Raw genomic sequence first — 16,284 nt, forward strand, 5'->3', positions numbered from 1 at the left:
AATATCCTCCTCTGCAAACTTCAAAATGAAAGATTGTATGTGTTTTAATTTTCCTATTACAATTTCCTTGAAAGTCTGAAGATTTAGTACGATGTATGACGTTTTGATTAAACATTTTTTGCCAAACTGAACAAATTTTGTAAAAAGGCCTAACACGAACTGTTGGAAAGAATATACAATTTTAAGGTGGACTTTTCGCCGACGAAGTAGCCGGCACTTGTTAGTCTCATATAAAACGAATTGAGCATTCTAAGTCCAAGCTTGCTCAGACTTAGGCCAGGATCGAACTTGGCAAATATCAGCTCACTTATTCCAGTACCTCCACCCAAAGAGCAAATATTTTGAACTTTACATATTGCGACTAATGTCGTAAAATAAACTTCACATATCCCAATTAGACATCGTTGAATCTCGCATGAAGTATGGTATGGTTATGTGTAAAGGGTGTATAAAACTAGCTGGTCAAATGCTGAGGAACACCGACTGAAGCTTTCCAATTAAATTTCTACTTATTTCTCTATATATATTAGTAGCCAAAGAATAAATTCTTATTTCAAATGACATGCCCTTAAAATAATATTAATGGTTTAGTTATTCCTTGCAACAGAGTTATGGGGTGGAAAATTCTAAGTGGAGGTGATAGTTTTTGGTTAGTAGATCAAAACCCCGAAAGGGTTTTGGGTTCCCAGTCCAAACTTTAATTTAGGGCTTATTATGTATATAGTCTTAACCAACCTCAAATATTTTACTTTATACCTCCCAAAATTAAGGATATAGCTTAAACATTTCAAACAGGTCCATAAATTGTAGCACCATTATATGGAGTTGATTGTAAAATATTGTAATCAATACCCAAAAGCGAATACCCAATGTGGTTCTTAATAAGCCAAATCGATTAAGAAATTTACTGTCATCAAAAAATATACGTTATGGGATCTTAAGGGATTTCCGCCATGTGTTACGAACTGAATGACAAACTACATATGGCCCTCTCACAATCGCGGAGCATATCAGTATATAAATATGTATATCATTCATCACTACTTTATTTATAACTTTTTATTTATAATTTATTATTATTTAAACTTGACATTATATTCAATATCCTGTAGGTAATAAATCAAGCATAGATGCAATTGAGTTGTAAATTTAGCACACACATACACATACAATTGACGAAGGAAATAGCTTACACTTTATTACAGTTATATTCAGGGAATTTTCTAATGGTGTTATTGTTATGAATTAATGAATCTATTGTTCCAGAATGTCAACAACGCAGATATAATTTATTACTCTCAGAGAAAATGTTCCGAGTGCCAAATAATAATTTAATAACATTAGCAAATGCTCGCTACTTCGTATGCGAAAATATGAATTTGGAATGTGGAATGTATATATCAATAAAATACTTCCATTTCAAGTTATAAATTGAATCACTAATTTTAATACACAACTTAAATACATTTGTAAAATATGACGAAATTACACAATTGCATATGCACAATTTCAATAAAATCTATACGGAATTTAGTACATTTACTACAGTTCTTACACTTAGTACACATTTCCAAAACAACCTACTCATATAAACAATATTTCCACGAATTGATTCTCATACCAAATTAAATTTTTTGCTCCTATCCGTTCACATAGTAAATTTAGTTTTGCACTTATGGTACATGTATTGTTCGAATTTCGAATAACTCTTTAGCTTATCTATCCAACACAAAATCAAAGTCTCTAACTCCAAAATTCAGATTTCCATCGCTATTCTTTCCTGAAATACTAAAGTTAATACTATTTAGAATTTTTTTGTACCGCACAAAGGTGGTCCTAATGCTTACAACACAACTTAGACTTACAACACCACCCCTTAACCAAATACAACATATAGTACTATTAAGTACCTTTAAGCACGTATTTCCAAGACCACCTCCGTATCTCAACCACACACCAAGAGTGATACTATTGCCAGATTTTAGATTTCAAGTACCATTCATGCACATAAGTACACATTTACAAAAATACCACTATATCCCAATTCTACACTCCAAAATTAATCTTATCTATTGGTTCAACCAAATCCAATTTGTTCCAAATTTAGTACCATTTTGTACACATAAGTGCGAATTTCCACAACTACCTATATGATACAATCCAATAGAAATGTTATTTTCAAAACTCAGGATTCCAATTCTACAGGCTCTCCCAAAATTTAAATTGTACCAAATTTTGTACCATCGAGTACACATTTCCATAACAACCAGCATCATACAACCCAATAGAATTTTTTTTCGAAATTTCAGGATACCAGCTATATTGGTTCACCCAAATCTAAATTTAGTACTATTTAGTACAAATAAGTACGAATTTCCAAAGCTTCCTACACACCCACAGTTACCCCATCTCTATCGGTTAGCCTAAGTACAGATCGTACCAAATTTAGTACCATATAGTACAGATAAGTACTTATCTCCAGAGCATCCTATATACCCCATCCTATATATCCTACAGTCACGCAGTAATTCTAATTCCAAAGTTCAGAATTCCATCCCTATCGGCTCGCGTAAGTAAAAATTGTACAAAATTTAGTACCTATAGTACAGATAAGTACGAATTTCCAAAACTTCCTACATAACCCAATCCTACACTCCAAGAGCAATCTCAATTCCAAATTTCAGGATTCTAGCTCAGTTCACCTAAATCCAAATTTAGTACATTTTACAGGGTGACATGAAAAAACTGCATCCAACTTCAGACTGCTGTCATTTCTAAGCCACTCATCCGACAGCTGTTAAAATTATTCCAGTGACTGCTCGTTATATTTTTTACAAGTGTACAAAAGCATTTTGGTGAGAAAACCACAAGTGGCTATCCTTAGAGCACTCCAGCATTTAAATGTGAATAATTCTTTTGTGTCTCGTACAATCGCCAGTTACCGTGATACTTGTACCGTAGCCCAACGTCAAGAAAGTGGACAGAAGAAAACAGCAACATCAGCAGGAATGGTTCGAAAAGAAAAGAAGCGACTTGATCGAAACCCGCGTCGCAGTGGCCGAAAAATGTCTCGTGAGCTGAACATATCGCAATATTCCATTCGGAAAATATTGAAAAATGAGCTCGGGGTAAAGCCATTGAAATTCCAAAAAGTGGAAAAACTTACATCGCAACAGAAAGAAAATAGTCTCAAATGAGCTAAAGAATTGCTTCGCTTGGCCGAAAGTGGTGAACTGCCGAATTTGGTTTTCTCCGATGAGAAAACATTCGTTGTCCAGCAGTTTTTAAACAAACAAAATGATCGTGTTTACTTGCTGAAGAGTCAGCTGAAAATGTGCAACTTTGGTTGGCCACCAGAACTAAAGCGCCGGCCATGGTGATGGTATGGCCTGCCATAACAGCTGATGGTCGCTCTCCGCACGTAATTATATAATATGGCATCAAATATTTTGGCCGCAGACCTTGAACATTCCAACAGGACTCAGCACCATCGCACGCGCCACCCAAGAATGGTTACAAAATGAGGTTCCTCGGTTCATTTCTAGTGCACAATGGCCACCAAAATCTCCGGATACCAATCCGTTGGACTATTGTGTCTGGAGTATTTTGGAAAGCAATTTTGGCACTAAAAAATACCAACGTGTCGATCATCTCATGCAAGCGCTTCGCCGGGAATGAGTTAAAATACCGCAGAGCAATATTCGGGCAGCTTGTGACGGTTTCATTGGCCGTTTGAAGGTCATAATTCGTGCCAAAGGTGACCAATTCGAACAAATCTAAACTTATTGCTTTCATTCAATAAATTAAAAAAAAAATAAAAATTATGACGTTTGACTTTGTTGCAGTTATTTTATCTCATCATTTATATCATTTATATAAGTACGAATTTCCAAAACTACCTTTATACCTCAGTCCTACAATAAAATAGTAATCTTATTTTAGTATTCCGGCTCACTCAAATCGAAATTGTTCCAAATTTAGTACAATTTAGTACTTTTCGTGCACGTGAGTACAAATTGCGAAAACTACCTCCATATCACAATGTTACTCTTCGCAAGTAATATTAACTTCAAACTTCAGAATTCCAGCTTCATCCGTTCCTCAAAATTCTAATTGTACCAATTTTAGTACCGTTTAGTACTTTTTGTATACACGTGTAATCGTTCCAAAGCTTACGTTGACCCTACTCCTCAACTTTGAATTTCATTTATAAATTTCAAGTTTTTAGCTTTTATCTTTCATATGATATGAAATGGTACCAAATATAGTACTTTTCGTACACTTACAGTGCGAGTTTCCACAAACCCTTTGATGCATTAATCATATACTTCATCAGTGACCCTTGTTCAAAATTTAAGAGTTCTAGCTCCACTGGTTCGTAAAATAAATAAATGCAAAAGATACCATATTTAGAAGCAACTGATAATTATAACACATCCAAAATAATTTATTTAAATTGTTGAACTCTCGTAGTGGTTTAATCTCATCGATTTGGAAACACCCTTCAAATAATTTGTCATAACTGAACCCCTTTTTAAAATTACCTACAAATACATTAACATAATTAAATGTTGATTTTTATTCCCTACAACAATATGTGTTGGGGGTATTATAAGTTTGATTGGGCCAACAATTATGTAACTCCACGAAATATTGGTTTCCCACATACGAAATTATATATGGATCTTCCTATCTCGCCGAGCTGAGTCGATCTAGCTATGTATGTCCGTCCGTCCGTCTGTCTATGTTAATTTGTAATCACTCTACAGGTCGCAATTATGGCCCGATCCTCACGAAATTGGAAATGGAGGTGGGGTTAAGGTCAGAATAGAACCCTATTTCTTTTGGTCGCATAATATTTAGGGGTTGAAATGGACCAAAAATTGAAAAATTTCTTGATTTTACAGTTGCTCTACAGGTTGCAATTATGGACCAATCGACGTGGAAGTTAGGGTGGGGCTAGAGCTCAGGACTGGGCAGAAGTCTTCCAATTTTGTCGGTCATCGGGTAATATTTAGTGGGTGAAATATGCCATAACATCTGTGTTAAATAAAAGTCAAATTTTCCATTAAACCGCGAATATTTTTGATATCGGCGAAATCACAAATAGACGAACAGGTCAATTCTGACCGTTACGTACACGCCGATATAAAATATATTTGATATATATAGCGAAATATGTACAATGTGTGTATACAAAGGAAGGGGATGTTAGCTAGAATGCATATATCTCAAGAATGGCTGGACCGATTTTGACAAATTTTGCCAATTCAGAATGCCTTCTTGGCATAAAAGAATAGAATCTAAAAAAATCGCATAAAAATATGCCAATAATGGTGTTATTATAGATTTTGTAGTATTTTGTGATTTTGTTTTTATTTTTTCATATTTTTTATCGCATGCGATTTTTTCAATTTGACTTATAATATTGAAGTGTACATTTTGTAAAATTTTTTCACCTTACAACACGGGTTGGGGTTATTATATACATATTGCAATTATCGTCCGATCTTCACGAAACATTTTCACAAGGGAAAGTTAGGCTCAGAAGAGCTATTGTTTCCAAAGATGACAGCAATATATTTAGGGTTTAAAATGGACCAACCACTAAAAATGTTCCTGATTTTGCAGCCGTTATAAGGTCGCAAATATAAACCAAAGGACACGAGTTTAAGACAGCGGGTAGAATGGACCACTACTTTTGTGGGAAAAAATAATAACATTTCCATTCTACCGAAACGCTGAAAATAACTTACAAGCAATATCCGAAATGCACAAGAGGCGAATTTCTGGTTTTTATACCCTACAACACTATGTGTTGGGGGTATTATAAGTTTGATTGGGCCAAAAATTATGTAACACCACGAAATATTGATTTCCCACATAGGAAAGTATATATGGATCTTCCTAGCTCGCCGAGCTGAGTCGATCTAGCTGTCCGTCTGTCCATGTTAATTTGTAATCACTCTACAGGTCGCAATTATGGCCCGATCTTCACGAAATTTAGAATGTAGGAGGGGTTAAGGTCAGAATAGAACCCTATTTCTTTTGGAGATGATCGCCAAATGTTTAGGGGTTGAAATGGACCAAATACTGAAAAATGTCGGATTTTGCAATAGCTATACAGGTCGCAATTATAGACCAATCGACGCGGAATTTTGCATGTAGCTAGAGTTTAGGGCGGGAAAGAAGCCTACCAATTTGGGTGGTCATCGGATAATATTTAGCGGGTAAAATAGACCATATCTTTTGTTTTGAAAAAATTCAAAATTTTTCATAAAACCGTGAATATTTTAAATCCAGTCGAAGCCATGACAATGTTACTTCTGACCTTTACATTGATGTTAACATCCAACAAATCGGATATATAGCAAAATATGTGCGATATATATGTCTATCAAAGAAGATATGCTTGAAAAATCTCTTATATGCCGAGAACGGCTGGACTGATTTCGACAGTTCTCATTAATTCAGAATGGCCTCTTGTTAGGAAAGAAAAAACGTATAAAAAATCCCTTAAAAATATCTCTCTAAAGATCAAAATATTGGATTTGTAACATTTTCTCATATTTTTTAAATTTTGTCATATTTTTGGCATATTTTCATTTTGAATTAAACATTTGGTAATATTTCTACAGCTAACAAAACTAAGTAGTTAGGATATCAGGATATCATATACATATCGCATTTATGACCCGATCCTTACGAAATTTTGCATGGGGGTAAGATGAGGGTCAGAATAGATGGCTACTCTTTTTGGAGATGATCGTTATATATTTAGGGGTTGAAATGGACCAAAAAACTGCCAAATTGTCAGCAGGTCGTAATTATCGCCCGATCCTCACGCACATTTGAATGGGGGTTACCGCACATTGCAAAAGCCAAGCAGTTTCGGATGGTCATCCAGAAATATTCAATGTGTTAAATAGTTTGCCAACTTTTGTAGACTAAATACGAAAACTTCCATTCCAGCGACTTTTTGGAGAATTCACAAATACAGGAAAGACGCACTTCTGACTATTTCGTTAACGCTGATTTCGTTGAAGAATATAGTCAAATGTCTGTATCTCATATAGATGCGTTTCAGTCAAAAACCAATAATAAATGTTAATCTTTTGCCACTTCTGAGAGATTATAGGTCTTTGGGAAATATTAGTTCCAGATCTAGGAAGACCATTTATGTGCAACATCTACCAATAAATTGGAAATGAGCAAATTCGTTTAAGTTGCTATTTTTCGAAAATTAGAGAACGTTTCTAAGTGCGGTTGTAAGATTTAGAAGATTTTCCAAAAGAATTTTAGTTTTATGTAATTCTTTTGTTCCTCTTCTATTGAGCTTACGATCTCGTCACTTGGGTAAAAAATGTTTTTTGTCATAGAAGTTATTTTTTAAAATAACTTCTGGGGAGAATATCCCAGACAAGAAACAAGGGAACTGATGAGGATTGGTGGCTCTTTCCGAAACCTAGGTATTCCCTGCCTTACCCCCTGGTAAACATTACCATCGTTCTCCACTCATAAACAAACGTTGTTTTTATAAAAACAACAATAATGGGATTTTGCCTGACGATTTTGCAACAACAAAATACTATGGTATCCCAAACAAGCAAGCCAAACACTGTTCTAGAGAACGTTTCTTTTGTTATTTGTCACAACATCTTGTGGAATTCTTGCGAGTATCTCGCCTATATAAACTGTATAGTTTATTATAGTGTTTTAGGGTATTCAACGGTCGGCCCCGCTCGACTGTAGCCTTTGCTTACTTGTTTTTTTGCTGATTTCGTTGACAGTTGAAGCCAATAGACACGCTTGAGAATGGAGTTAATGACAGAGAAAAGTTCTAGCATTTTGGGAAGAGTTCTGGCATTTTGGTTGACCATTGGATTATATTTAGCTGTAAAATGGACCACAACTACTAACAGCACGACGGAGTGCGTAAATACTTGGAAAATGTATATGGCCAAAATGCTTTTTGCATATTTTCGGTTTTCGGTTCTCGGTGTACGTGTGCTTGTTGACTTTGTTTTCAATTCTGCAAAGAAAAGAATACAATACAACATTTCGACAGAATTTCATATTTACACCCGCCTTGAAGACGTCCTATCGCAAGTGCTTGGCAAAAGACAGTTGTGTTAAAAATAGGCGCACACACACAGACATGGTCATGCTGATATTTTTCGTAGATGGTAAATGGGTCACATACCATACAAATTAATATGCATAAATTGTCCAAAAGAAATTTTCAAAAAAAAAAAAAAAAGTGGAATGACCATCATTATTGGATAAAGAATGTGTCTCCGTCTGTTGCTGTGTTAATGACAGCACTGGCCGTGTGCCGGCTATTGTGGAGACAAACTGTTGGAACGAACACCCTCACATGGCCACAGTGAACACCCAGTGACAATAGAACGCCCCAACAACAGCAGCAAACAGGTAACCATCAAAAGTGTTGAGTGTGGCTTTCTGCAGGCCATGCCCGTGGAATAAACTTATACCAGTTTTATTTTTTGGAAGTAACAGCAACCGCAACGAATACGGAAGCCCAAGCGAAAGAGTCACGCATCATGCCGCAATACTAAGCTATAAAAGATGTTATTGCCGGATACGTGAAAAAATCTGGTCATGTAAAAGCGAAATTCGTAAAATATCCAAACATTCGAACCACAAAACGGCGGCTAAAATTTAACATGACACATTTTAAACACGTGAACCGCACACACACACGCGTCAATAGCAGGGAAAGGGCCGTTGGAGTAATTATCCATCAAATGGCAAGGACCGAATTTAAAATATGATACATGGCGTTAGGCAATATTAGTGTATGGGGTATCTCTTTTAAAAGTTTTACACTAATTCCCAATTCAATTTTTTGTAACCCAGCTCAAAATGACAAATTGAGTACAGTGGAGGGTAGGCTTGCATGGCGAAATCGTAATACTGGATGTGGATGTGGTTACCAGAATAAAAAAGTAATTATAAATGGGTATAAGTTCGACAGAGACGACACTGGGAAAATAAGTCACATAAATGAAAGAAACGTTAAAACCAAACAGGCAATTTATATCCGATTCGGATGGGAAAAAGAAAACACAAAAGCTGATTTTTATATGGATTTTTATGAAAATTTTGTCCTTCAGTATTCGCTCCTTCTGGTACCTCCTCCACAAAAGGACAACATTTTCATAGAAAATAATTTACCTCATTGAAAAAGAAAAGATCATATAATTTTGTTCAAATTTTGCAAATCCTAATATTTGTAGCAGTGCTAGGTCGGGTACGAAAATGGACAATATTGGTTGACTCCATCAAGTACCTTCACCACAAAGGATCAAAATTTTGAATGATTATGACACATGATAATCTGATTATGACCGTGATAATCTTCAAATTTCGCATATCCAAATATTTGCACAAGGTATTTCAGGTTCCTCCCCACAAAGTGTCAGCATTTTGATTAATTATATGTCTTATAAAATTCGTAATGAGCCGCCGATTCATTCTAAACATTACACATCTTCTAACACAAGTTCTGTTGTGGAAATGGTAGATATCGGCCCACTCCTCCTGGTACCTCCCCCAAAACGGGTCAACATTTTGAATAACCATGAAGCTAATAAAACGGGAATGAACATCCGATTCCATTCAAACTCTGTATGGAATACAAATACCAAATTTGTAACAATTCCGGTGAAATCATCAAAATATCGAATAAATAGAGGAACCGTTATATGGGGGCTATACGGAGACGTGGACCAGCATACGAAATTTTTAAGCATAGTCTCTTATACCCATTACAAACTTCGAATAAGAAATTTGAAACAATTCGGGAGAATAATGTCAGTAAAATCATCAAAATGCAAAATTTTAGCCTCCTATCTCAATTCGTTCGAAAGATAACGTGATTACAACAGACAGATGGACATAGCTAGATCGTTTTAGAATTTTACGCTGATCCAGAATATATACAATTTGTAGGGTCTATTATAAATATTTCGAAACGGGATGACAGAGTTAATATACCTCCATAGAATGGTGCAGGGTATAACAAGTAACAAGTTAAAAAGCAGTAAGTTCGGCCGCGCCGAACTTTGAATACCCTCCACCACTTGGAAGGAATTTGGAAAATTTCAAAAAATAAAATCCTTAAAAAATTATTTTTAGATTTTAAAAATACTGAAGATGGTAGTTATATTGGGGTATATACGTCGTGGACCTATATAGGCATTGTTTGTCATAAGCCATTACCATATTCAAATTCGATACTTGAAATAAACGGTCAATAACGTAGCTAAAATCATCGAAATATCGTATATAGAGAGGTTCCGTTATATCGGAGCTGTGCGAAGACCTGGACCAGCATTGACAATTTTCTGTCACAGGCTGTTGCATCCATTACGAAGTTCAAATACAACATCTCAAACAATTTCGGTGAGTATTGTACCTAAAATCATCAAAATACCGAATATTGGGAGGTAACGTTATATGGTGGCTTTACGAAGACGTGGACCTGCACATACAATTTTCTGTCATAGGCTGTAGTATCCATATCGAACTTCAAATACCAAATACGAACTAAACCCATTTACGAACTAAACCTGTCTACTGGAAAAATAAACATATGTGCAAAATTTTAGCCTTCTATCTCAATTCCTTCGAAAGATAGCGTGATTACAACAGACAGACAATCGGACATCGCTAAATCAACGACAACGACATCCTATAAAGACCATTCTCTTTCAGTGAGTAAAGTACTCACAAATAACTCCTTGTGTGGAATTTCAGATAATTCCATTGAAAAATGTGGCTAAAATCATCAAAATATACGATATCGTGGACCTATATAGATAATACTCTTCAAGGGGATAACGTACTCACAAGGTATTCCTTATGTGAATTTTCAGACAATTCCGTTGAAAAAGGTGGCTAAAATCATCAAAATACCGAATATCGGTGTATACCGTTAAATGGGGGCTATACTATATCGCGGACCTATATAGAAAATTCTATTTCAGGGGATAAAGTACTCACAAGGAACTCCAATTTCATTGAAAAATGTGGCTCAAATCATCAAAGTACCGAATATCGGGGGGTACCGTTATATGGGGGCTATACGATATCATGGACCGATATAGCCCATCTTCGAACTTGACCTGCCTGCAGACAAAAGACAGACCTGTTCAAAATTTTAGCTTCCTATCTTAATTCGTTTTGACTGTAGTGTGATTACAACAGACGGACAGTTGGACGGACGGACAGGGCTTAATCGAATCGGAATGACGAACTTAATATACCCTCCGTACTATGTATGGAGGAGTGTCTAAAAAATAAATGCAGACAATTATTGTAAATTTTCGTTTATAAACAACTGAGTAAAGGCTATGGTCGGCGGGACCGACCATTTGATTAAAATGAAGATTCCCCTAAAAAGCATCCCCATATCTACTACATATTAAAGCAAATGTTGAACCTAATTGATCCTCTTTTCGACTAATTCTTGAAATCGACCGAAACCACGTAGTCATATGAATCTTTGTAGCATTTACCCTATATTTACAAATGTCGTGTTAATGTTTGTACAATATTATCCGATGACCAAGCAACGTGCTAGGCTTTGTTGAGAGCTATGAGGGCGGCTGCAAAATCTAGACAATTTTTAGGTTTTTCCAAAACTATGACCCCAACCCTACTCCCATGCAAAATTTCGTGAAGATCGGACGACGTGAATATGATACTCCCTGCACATTGTGTTGTAAGTTGAGAAAATATTACAAAATGTACAATTCAATATTGTAAGTCAAAGTGAAAAATCTCATGTTATAAAAAATATTGCAGAAAAATATTCACATCTCAAAAGACCATTCTGAATTGGTGATAATTGTCAAAATCCGCCCTGCCGTTCTCGAGTTCTAAGCGGTCTAACTAACATGCACTTCTTTGATATATGAGACTATATATATTACTATATATGCGATATCAGCATCAGTATAACTGTCAGAGTAAAGTTAAAAAAATGTACGCGGTTTTAGGAAATTTTGGTATATTTTACCTAAAACTTATGATCTATTTCGCCCCTAAATATTATTCGATGACCATACAATTTGGTAGGCTTCTGTACAGCCCTAAACTCAAGCTCCTTGCAAGAAAATATCTCTAGAACAATGGCAAAATTAAGAAAATTTTAGTCCATTCCAATATTTTGCAATCATTTCCAAAAACAATAGGCTTCTATTCTGACCTTAACCCTACCTCCATGCAAACTTTCGAGAAGATCGGGTCATAGTTGCGTGATTACGATTTAACATAGACAAACGGATGGGATAACATCCTATTGGAACAGCAATATTTCGAGGTGTTACGAACTCTTTGGCCCAATCAAACGTATAATACCTCCAACAGCTACATTGTTTTTTTTTTTTTTTTTTTTTAATGCAAAGCGGATTTGATAGTATTAGGTTTGTACATCGAAATACTTAAAATAGGTACGGGTTCGTAGGACCAATTTTTGTAAGGCTCTTATATAACCTTGACCATATACAAAGGGACACCAATATTTTGAGATATATTTCGTTACATTTAATAGAGAGCTTTGGATTACTTCAAGGCAATTGGACGTGTCGGTCCAGGTTCTGCGTTAGTCCCTACACATGGGTAAACCTGGATTTCAATTATATTTTGCTGTTTATTCCATCCACCATACATAGAATGGAGGGTATGCAAAGTTCGTCATTCCGTTTGTAACTCATCAAAATAATAATTTCAGACTTTACAAAGTAGATTTATTCTTGATCAGCGTAAAATTCTAAGATCGTCCGTCTGTTGTAATCACGCTAGAGTCAAAACGAATTGCAATAGCAAGTTGAATTTTGTACAGATCCGTCTTTTGTCTGCAGGTAGGTCAGGTTCGAAGATGAGGTATATCGGTCCACGATATCATATAACCCCCATATATCGGAACACCTCCGATATTCGATATTTTTATGATTTTAGCAACATTTTTCAATGAAATTGTCTGAAATTCTACACAAGGAGTTCTTTGTGAGTACTTAACGCCCTGGAAAAGAATTTTCTATATAGGTGTACGATATCGTATAGCCTTAATATAAGGATACCTATCGATGTTCGGTATTTTGATAATTGTAGCCAAATTTGTCAATGGACTTGTATGGAAATCTACACAAGGACTTCCTTCTGAGTACTTTACCCTCTGGAAGAGAATTGTCTATATAGGTCCACGATATTGTATATCCCCCATATAACGGTACCTCCCGATATTCGGTACATTGATGATTTTAGCCACATTTTTTAATGGAATTGGCTGAAACTCTACACAAGCAGTTCTTCGTGACTACTTTACCCCCCGAAAGTGAATTATCTATAGAGGCCCCCGTACCCCATATATTCGGTATTTTGATTATTTTAGCCAAATTTTAGTGAAATTGTCTTAAAATAAACAAAAGTGGTTCCTTGTGAGTACATTACCCGCTGGAGAGAATTGTCTATATAGGTCCACGATATCGCATATCTCTTATATAACGACCCATCAATATTTTCCGTATTTTGATAGTTGTGTCCAAAATTTTCAATAGAATTGTCTGAAAATCCACACAAGGAGTTCCTTCTGAGTACTTTATCCCCTGGACGAGAATTGTCTACATAGGTCCACGTTTTAGTACAACACTCATATAACGGTACCCCCAGATATTCGATATTTCCATGACTTTTGCGACATTATTTACCGGAATTGTTTTAAATTTCGTATTTGAATTTCGTAATCGGTACTACAACCTATGACAGAAAATTGTCTCTGCAGGTATACGTCTTTGTGTAGCCTCCATACAACGGTACTTCCGTTTGTTCGATATTTTGTGTATAATATAATGTCGCTAATATTATTCACCGGAATTGTTTCAAATTTCAGGTAAATGGTACTATAGCCTATGAACAAATTACCAATGTCTTTTTATAGGTCCCATATAACGATTTTCTTTTGAGCTGTATTTTTTGAACGATTTTTTTGGAAAATTTTCAAAATTGGAGGGTATTAAAATTTAAACTTAATTGCTTTTTCTCGTTTATCATAATTTCTATTCAATTACCCCCCATTCTTATATTTTCAGTTAATATTAAAAAAAAACGCTGATAGAAAAATCTCAGTATTGGTCCTTGATTATAATCCGAAATGAAAGGCTTAGATTTTTAAAGATTTTTCTGCAAGTAAGATGTTTTCCTTAAGTATCCGATTTTAGACAATCAAATTAAGTTTCTTGAGTGAACAGTGGTCCCCACTGGTTTATTGTGCTCTTTTAAATTTGTCTTAAAGTATAACTACATTTCCTGTTACGGAAAAGGTTTTTAGTGGAAAACAATTTTAATGACTGTAGATTCTTGTAACGAGTTTACGCTACACTGTATTCTTTTCAAGCATTAGGAGTTATTGATAACAAACTCTTAAAATCTTTCACTTTTGCATCTATTATTTGAAAATTAAGCATTGTATTCATATTTCGAAAAATAAGTAAACACATATTAAATATATCTAAATATCCGACCATAGGGCATTCTGTGGTAAATACGTACTTAGCACAAGTTTCCGGCAAATATATTATCCTGCTACATGACATACGAACGTGTGTTCTCCGACAAATGTACACTCCTTGGGCATTTATCAGCCGTCATACACATGAACATGTGTAAACATGAATTTGGTAACCGCATAATGGAAACCACTACAATAGGCGACCAACCAACGACAGAGGCCCGAAGGAAAATATGTCCATTGACCAAAGCCAAATTATTGCTGAGCAACGGACGCATTCGCCACCAACCAGCCAATGTCTGTCACTGTCATGGCACACCGGCCGTTCGTCTGTCCGTGGCAATGACAATGACAACAGCAGTCACAACAACTTTGACAACCATGGGTCTGCCGAATTGCATCCATTGGTAACCATAGCGAGAACTGCGGTTTAAATTGAAGCTTAATTTATTCATTTGAATTCGAAACAAAAAAAGAAAACAATTATTGCCAGCTAGGAAAATATATAGACAGTGCATTTATTGACACCAAAAATGTAAATTATAATTAACACTGCAAATCAATGAATATAATAGCCCCAAGTCACTTCGGTGATGCTTTAAAAGACCAGGAGCACGAGTTTTTTTTTTTTTTGGCCCTGAGAAGGATACTAAACAAAACTTTCTCGTTATTTTAAATCAAAATTCTATATCTTTCTGACCATCTATGTGACACCTAGGCGTCACTTTAGGTTTGATATTGAAATTGTCATTCACCGATCACGTGATGATCGTCACGCTATGTATACAGGGTGACATAAAATAAACTGCAACAAAGTCAAACGCCATCATTTTTACATTTTTTTTTTTAAATTTTATTGAATGAAAGCAAAAAATATCGAAAATAGCATCGAATTTTAGAATAAGTTTAGATTTGTTCGAATTGGTCACGTTTGACATGAATGCTGCTCTGCGCCGCCCGAATGTTGCTCTGCGGTATTTTGGGCAATTCACGGCGAAGCGCTTGCTTGAGGTGATCGACACTTTGGTATTTTTTAATGCCAACCTTGTTTTTCAAAATACTCTAGACACAGAATATTTTCGCGATAATATTCTGCATTTTTTCTGATGCCACGGTCGATTAATACGAGCGTAGAGCGACATCGCCTGTTATGGCGACCCACACCATCACCATGGCTGGCGCTTGAGTTCTGGTTTCCAACCGAAAGTGCACATTTTCAGCTGACCTCTTTGACAAGTAAACACGATAATTTTGTTTGTTTACTAACTGTTGGACAAGAACTGTTTAATCATCATCAAATTCGGCCAAGCGAAGCAACTCTTTAGCTCTTTTGAGTCAATTTTCTTTCTGTTGCGGTGTAAGTTCTTGCACTTTTTGGAATTTCAATGGTTTTACTCCGAACTCATTTTTCAATATTTACCGAATGGACTATTTCGATATATTCAGCTCACGAGCCATTTTTTGGCCACCGCGATGCGGGTTTCGATCAAGTCGCTTCTTTACCTTTCGAACCGTTTCTGCTGATGTTGCTGTTTTCTTCCGTCCACTTCCTTAACGTCGGGCTACGCTACCAGTATCACGGTAACGAGCGATGGTACGAGACACAAAAGATTTATTCACAGCTGAGTCGATCTATCTACGTAGATGTGCCAATCTACGGGTCGTTTGGTAAAATCAAGGTAGAGTTCAAATTTGGCATAAACGGTTGTTGTACTCCTTAGATATTTTGTATTAAAAAGGGGTTAAAT

This window comes from Musca domestica, unplaced genomic scaffold (genome assembly GCF_030504385.1).
Source record: "Musca domestica strain aabys unplaced genomic scaffold, Musca_domestica.polishedcontigs.V.1.1 66, whole genome shotgun sequence".
In the NCBI taxonomy this organism is placed as follows: domain Eukaryota; kingdom Metazoa; phylum Arthropoda; class Insecta; order Diptera; family Muscidae; genus Musca; species Musca domestica.